This window comes from Sus scrofa, chromosome 9, assembly GCF_054392235.1.
Source record: "Sus scrofa isolate SSC_HxYL_T2T_F1_AM1 chromosome 9, Sscrofa_HxYL_maternal_Yorkshire_Landrace_v2.0, whole genome shotgun sequence".
In the NCBI taxonomy this organism is placed as follows: Eukaryota; Metazoa; Chordata; class Mammalia; order Artiodactyla; family Suidae; genus Sus; species Sus scrofa.
In genome coordinates, this window is record NC_139391.1 from 49,921,393 (window position 1) to 49,928,737 (window position 7,345).

The window sequence follows — 7,345 nt, forward strand, 5'->3', positions numbered from 1 at the left end:
GCTGGATTCGTACCTCCCCTTATGCTGTAATGACCCTCCCCATTTGACAGATGAAGACGTGGCTGCCAGGAGACAAGGAGTCTGCTCGGGGCCCAAGTGACAAGCCTGGGTCTGTCCGCCTCCCACCCCTTACTCATCCCACTGAGTTTTGCTGCCCATAGGCAGCCTTTATCTCACTCAGTGCCTAGTAACCAGAGGCTGCTGCTCTGGTTTGGAAACTCCCCAACCCCTCTGTGTAGGTCTATAGCAGTGCTCAGAGAATCCCAACATGGTGTGAACCGGCTGGCCTGCATCTGCTGGGAAATGCAGGCTGGGCCACCTCTTGTGCTGGCTTTGGGAAAGGCCACAGAGGTTTCACAGGAGCTGTGAAAGGTTAAGAAGAATGTTTAGGCACCTCTTGTCCTTGCAGCAAAAACCCCAGGGGCTTCTACACATGGGGAAATCCCCTATTTTTCTGACCCTTAAAACAGTCCATCCTTCGCCTACTTACTAGATCTCCTTTTCAGAATTTTTTCCCCTCGACAATCTAGGATGACCAGGGGCGTGATGTTTATTTCTCTAAAACCTGTCCCATCACCACCACCCCAACAAATGCTACTCCTGTGAGTACGAAAACATACCATGGGGACTTCATGAAATGGGGAGCAAAGTGACAAATTGGCTATCAGCAGTGAGACCTTTCACATACAAGGGGGTCAGTAGACACTTTTCCATTAGAAAATATGTAGAAGGTCACTCCCTGACCACTACTCTCCAACCTCATCTTTCCCCTCCATTCGCTAAGCAGCCACAATCTGCTGCCTTCCCCTGCTGAGCTCCTCTGTGGGCTGCAGGCTGAAGTGAAGGCGATGAGAGTAGGAAGGACCATGCAAACCACAAGGGCATGTCACCCAAAGCTGCCTTGCAGCATTTCCCCCACGGACCATTTGTCATCTGGGTCCAGTGGACTATTGTGACATTTCTCAAGGCTTGCAAACAGTTGACAGCACATCTGTGGGGGAATAAGATACACTCATTATCTCCCAGAGGGTAATTTAAAGCAAGATCTTGAATGCTCTGAAAAAAATTATAAGACAAGCAGCCTTTTAGGCTCCGAAAAAAAGGGCCCTGTTTCCATCTCAGATGGAGAGTTCATTATTGTTCATTCACTCACTCATTTGACAACCTGTTTCAGGTGCTGTTGTGGGTCAGTTTCCCTGGGAAAAGGATGCAGAGACAGAGATTTGTGTGTAGGAACTGATAGCCATGCTCTCAGGAAAACACTTGTGATGGGACAGAAAGAGAAGCTGAATGGGGATGCTGTCATAACAAAGGCCTCAGCTAATTCTGACCCCAAGGGGAACTCTGGAGCTGGGCCATTTCCCTTCACAGTTACTCTACCTGGGGGCAAGGGTACAGGGCCTTTCAACTCCTCTTGGGGGTCCCATGGAGGAGGTGTGACTTGGGTAAAATGCTTCTCCCCACTGAGGGTAATTCTCAGAGAAGGACCCAACTAACCAGCCTCCCAGAGATGGAGGGAGAATCTGGGTAGAATACCTGAGTGTACACCACAGGTGTCAATTAAGGAAAAGCATTTACTTTTTTTTTTTTTTTTTTTTTGCCTTTTCTAGGGCCGCTCCCACGGCATATGGAGGTTCCCAGGCTAGGGGTCTAATTGGGGCTGTAGCCACTGGCCTACACCATAGCCACAGCAACGCGGGATCCAAGCCACGTCTGCGACCTACACCACAGCTCACAGCAACGCCAGATCCATAATCCACTGAGCGAGGCCAGGGATCGAACAAGCAACTTCATGGTTCCTAGTCGGATTAGTGGATCACTGCGCCACGACGGGAACTCCCAGGACAAGCATTTACTTTAACCACTCTTACTAATTTTTCTCTGAAATGGATTACCACAAGAAGCTGATGTGGGAACATAGAAAGTTCCCCATATATTTAAAGTTTCACTACAACTGATGCAATTTAATAAACAATTATTTAACACTATCCTATAGCAAACAACCCAGAAGTCCCTCTAAAGTGAATGGGCAAATAAACTGGTAAATTCATATCATGAACTACCACCCAAGCATAGAAAGGAATGAACTCATGACACAAGAAACTCAAAATAATCATGCCACATAAGAACAATGACAGTAAGCAGATCAGTGGTTGCTTGAAGAGGGGAGATGGAGAGGGATGGGAGAGAGGGTTACAACAGGCAGGAGAAAATTTGGGGGATGATGGATATTTTCAATATTTTGATTGTGATGCTTTCATGGGTATATGTAAATATCAAAATTTATCAAATTGTATATTTTAAATATGTACAGTTCATTATGCCAATTATATCAATAAAGCTATTTTAAAATAACTATGGTCTTCAGACTAAACTACAAAGCTACAGTAATCAAAATAGTATGGTACTGTCACAAAAACAGACACATGGATCTATGAAACAGGATAGAAAGCCCAGAAATAAAGCCAAACACTTATTGTCAATTAAGTACAAAAAAGAAGGCAAGAATATACAAAGGAGAAAAGACAGTCAATAAATGATGCTGGGAAAACTGGGCAATTGCATGTAAAAGAATGAAATTAGAATATTCTCTGACATTACATACAAAAATAAACTCAAAATGGATTAAAGACCTAAATGTAAGAGCAGATAATATAAAACTCCTAGAGGAAAACATAGGGAAAAATAAATTGTAGCAATATTTTTTTGATCCATCTTCTAAAGTAATAGAAATAAAAGGAAACAATAAACAAATGCGATCTAATTAAAATTAAAAGATTTTTCACAGCAAAGGAAAGCATAAACAAAATGAGAAGACAATCTATAGACTGGGAAAAATATTTGCAAATGATGTGACAAACAAGGGATTGTTTTCCAAACTATACAAACAACCCATATAACACAGTACCAAAAAAAAAACAAACAACCCAGAGTTCCCGTCGTGGCTCAGCAGAAACAAATCTAACTAGTATCCAGGTTCGATCCCTGGCCTCCTTCAAGGGTCTGGTGTTGCTGTGGCTGTGGTGCAGGCTGGCAGCTGCAGCTCTCATTCGACCCCTAGCCTGGGAACTTCCATAAGCCGTATGAAAAAAAGGTCAAAAAACCAGAAGACCTAAATAGACCTTTCTTCAAAGAAGACATACAGATGGCTAACAGGCACATGAAAAGATGCTCAACATTGCTAACTGTTAGAAAAATGCAAATCAAAACTATGAGATTTCATCTCACCCTCACACCAGTCAGAATGACATCATCAAAAAATCTACAGACAATAAATACTGGAGAGGGTGTGGAGAAAAGGGAACACTTCTACACTGTTGGTGGGAATGAAAATTGATGTAGCCATTATGAAGAACAGCATGGAATTTCCTTAAAAAGTAAAAATATAGTTACATATAATCTTGCAATCCCACTCCTGGGCATATATCTGGGAAAGACGAAAAGTATAATTCAAAAAGATACATGCACCCCAATGTTCATAGCAGCACTGTTTACAATGGCCAAAACATAGAAGCAACCTAAATGTCCATTGACAGATGAATGGATAAAGAAAATATGGGGTGTGTGAGTATGTTTGTGTGTGTGTGTGTGTGTGTATACACATTTCTTAGCCATAAAAAAGAATGAAATAATGCCACTTGCAGCAACATGAATGAACCTAGAAATTATCATACTAAGTGAAGTCAGGGAGAGAAAGATAAACATCACAGGACATCACTTACCTGTGGAATCTAAAAAATGATACAAATGAACTTATTCGTAAACCAGCAATAGACTCACAGACATAGAAAACAAAGTTATGGTCAGTTACCAAAGGGGAAAGGTGGGGAGAGAGAAATTAGAAGGTTGAGATTAACAGACATACATTACTACATATAAAATAGATAAGAAGTAAGGTCTTACTCTATAGCAGGGAACTATAGTCAATATCTTGTAAAAACCCTTATAGGTAAAGAATCTGAAAAGGAATATGTGTGTGTGTATATAACTAAATTACTTTGCTGTACACCAGAAACTAACACAACATTGTAAATCAACTATACCTCAATTAAAAAAAAAATAGGAGTTCCCTTTGTGGCTCAGTAGCAATGAACCTGACTAGTATCCATGAGGATGTGGGTTCTATCCCTGGCCTCACTCAGTGGGTTAAGGATCAGCATTGCCATGAGCTGTGGTATATAGGTCACAGATGCAGCTTGGATCCAACATTGCTGTGACTGCGGCGTGGGCCAGCAGCTGCAGCTCCAACTAGACACCTAGCCTGGGAATTTCCATATGCTGCAGGTGTGGCCCTAAAAAAAAGGAATAAAAAATCAATAAGCTATCCCATGAGGAGTCAGTGCCAGCCTTCAGGAACACTCAAGTAAAAGAAAAGAAACAAACTCTTCTTTCAGGGCACCAACAAAAAAAGATAAGCAAGGAAGGCTAGCAAGGAAGACACATGGATACTCAACTAAATATAATAGAAATCAGAAAAAGAAACTATCAAGGGGGCAAAGAAAAGTGGAGAACGGATTTTTTTCTTTTCAGGGAAGCTAGAGGATAGTAAGAGTTAACTCAAAGAGTATTGACTACACATCCTTCAATTCTCACATCAGCCATCTGAGTAGGTGCTGACATTCTACCCATTTCACAGGTGAGAAAACTGAGGCTTAGATTTGGGAAAGACTGGTTCCAGAGTCCAAATCACTAGTTACTATTCCTCTCTGAAAAGTGCTGAATGGATCTGGGCCTCAGGAGACAAATAGAATCTCCCCAGAGAGAGAAGGCCATTTCAGGCGGAGAAGGTAGTGTGAACAAGGACTATAAAAATGTGCTGTGTGCTTGAAATATGACAAGAACTGTCTATGAGTATATTGGGGGGAATGGTGGGAAAGGGGGTTGAAGTGTAGATTAGGGCCAGCGTGTGAATGCCCTTGAATGATCAGCTGGTGAGTTTGCACCATCAGTTTTGGGCAAAAGGCAACCACTAAAAGCTATCGAGGAAAATCAAACACATACAGGATTTGGGTTTTAGAAGAGAATGAGAAAGTCTACCTGTCTACAGTGAAATGAACACCTGGCAAATTTCACGTGAATCCATTCTCAAACAAGAGGCCATTTGATTTTCAGATATTGGACTAAAACCACATTAAATCAATAGAATTGGGACAAACTACACTGTAAATTTAGGTTTCAACCTCAGAACATTTTATTCCCTGGTCACCTGAGTTCTGGTACTTCTACCTGCTTCTCCACATTTAACCAAATAGAAAACTATAGAAACCATGATTAGAAAAGAAAGAAGCAAAGTGACCCTTCTCCTGGCCCTGAATTTAGTTCAGACCAGGTCCAAGATTTTTTTCCCCACTTGTTTAAAATGAGAATTCCCATGATGGCACTTTTAGTTTTGTTTCTTAAAAAAGTTATTTTTCTTTTTACCTCCTCATACATTTGAGTTAGGCGACAAGCTCAAGATCTTGAAAATCAACCAATAACTAAGTCTAGACATGTTTCTGGCTTTATGGTGGCACATCTGATACTACTGTATCCAGAGGAAAGAGAAAAAGTAAAGCCTTTTCATCCTGTGCTTAGAAAGGAAGCATTATAAAATTCTATAAGGACATGGAAACAACCCAAATGTCCATCACGGACGATTGGATTAGGAAGATGTGGTATATATACACAATGGAATACTACTCAGCCATAAAAAAGAATGACATAATGCCATTTGCAGCAATATGGATGGAACTAGAGACTCTCATACTGAGTGAAATAAGTCAGAAAGAGAAAAACAAATACCATATTATATCACCTATAACTGGAATCTAACATACAGCACAAATGAATGTTTCCACAGAAAAGAAAATCATAGACTTAGAGAATAGACTTGTGGCTGCCCAGGGGAGAGGGAGGGAGTGGGAGGGATCGGGAGCTTGGGGTTAACGGATGCAAACTATTGCTCTTGGAATGGATTTACAATGAGATCCTGCTGTGTAGCATTGAGAACTATGTCTAGATACTTATATCGCAACACAACAATGGGAGGAAAAATTATGTATATGTGTATGTGTAACTTCGTCCCCATGCTGTACAGAGGAAAAAAATAAAATAAATAAGCAGCAGAAACTCTAAAAAAGAAAAGAAAATTCTACAAGGAATAGCATTCTTCTAATTGAAAATGTGAGAAAATTCTAGGAGGAATATCACTCTTCTAGGTGAAAACAAATGTGAGAAACTACTAACTAGCCATGGTCAATTCACCTTCCAAGGGAGACCCAAAGACACCTTAAGTCCTCTTTCCTTGCACTTTCCTACAGGAGAATAAACCACATGGCTACTCTAGAGACAGGACAAGGTGTTAGCGGGAACATCAAATGCTAAGACAGCCATGGAGCCTTCAGTATAAAAACTGGAAGCTCCTGAAAGGATTGTTATGGGGGGAAGAAATCAGGTCAAATATTGAAAAGTCTTGGTTTGTATTCTCAGTTCTGCCACTAACACACTGTGTCACCTCAACCAAACTCAATTCTCTATTTTGAAAAATGGTACAATGCAACCTATAGATTCCCTGCGCTTCCACAAATTTCAGTATTTTCAACATGTGTTTATGGAGAACCTTCTATGGCCCTAACTCACCGGCTGGTGGCAAAGACTATGCTGGGTCCCACATCTCTTACTTTCAATTCCAGGCACTCTCACTCTCAGTGTTGCTCACAGTTACCTTCTGATACGTGGAGACCTTGTGCAATATACCAGTAGCTCCTCACTGCAGTAAGATTCTCATTTAGTCAGTCTGGAGTGGACCCTACCAACCTGCATTTTTCAGCTGGGGGTCCAAGGCAGTTATAGTCTCATACGATTTGAGAAATGGTACATTATATCCTGCTAAACTATACAAGGAAACTCAATTTTCTCTCCTCTTTTCATTCTCTTTCTACGTGTTAGAATGGGTAAAATATTTGAAAGACATTTTTGATGGATACAATTTCCCCTAGCCAAAATGTCGACACATTTACAGAATATTAACACTAATTTCAATTAGAATCAGAAAATATTTCCAAACATTGCAGGCTAACCTCTATTTTCTTTAGAAAATAGATCTATTCATATTTTGCTGTGTGTCCCTGGAAATGAAAACAAGTCTATCTCAATTTGTGCAGTTAATGAGAATTAAATACAAAAAATGTTCATTTGCATATTTCACCCTACTAGATCATATTCCCCTTAAAAACAAGGCTTTATCTTTCTTATCTGATTATATCTCAGAGCAGTGCATACAAGATGGCTAGATAGATAGATAGATAGAGGTGGATGGTGGATGAATAACGGATGGGCAGATGGAAATACAGCTTCTTTAAATGAG

The 7,345-nt window shown here is 40.6% G+C and overlaps 1 protein-coding gene across 3 annotated transcripts in view; it reads right to left on the reverse strand.

Moving 5' to 3' along the window:
• BSX (brain specific homeobox) overlaps window positions 1-7,345 on the reverse strand; it is a 233,360-nt gene that overhangs the window by 35,605 nt on the left and 190,410 nt on the right. The gene's annotated exons all lie outside the window — the stretch shown is intronic.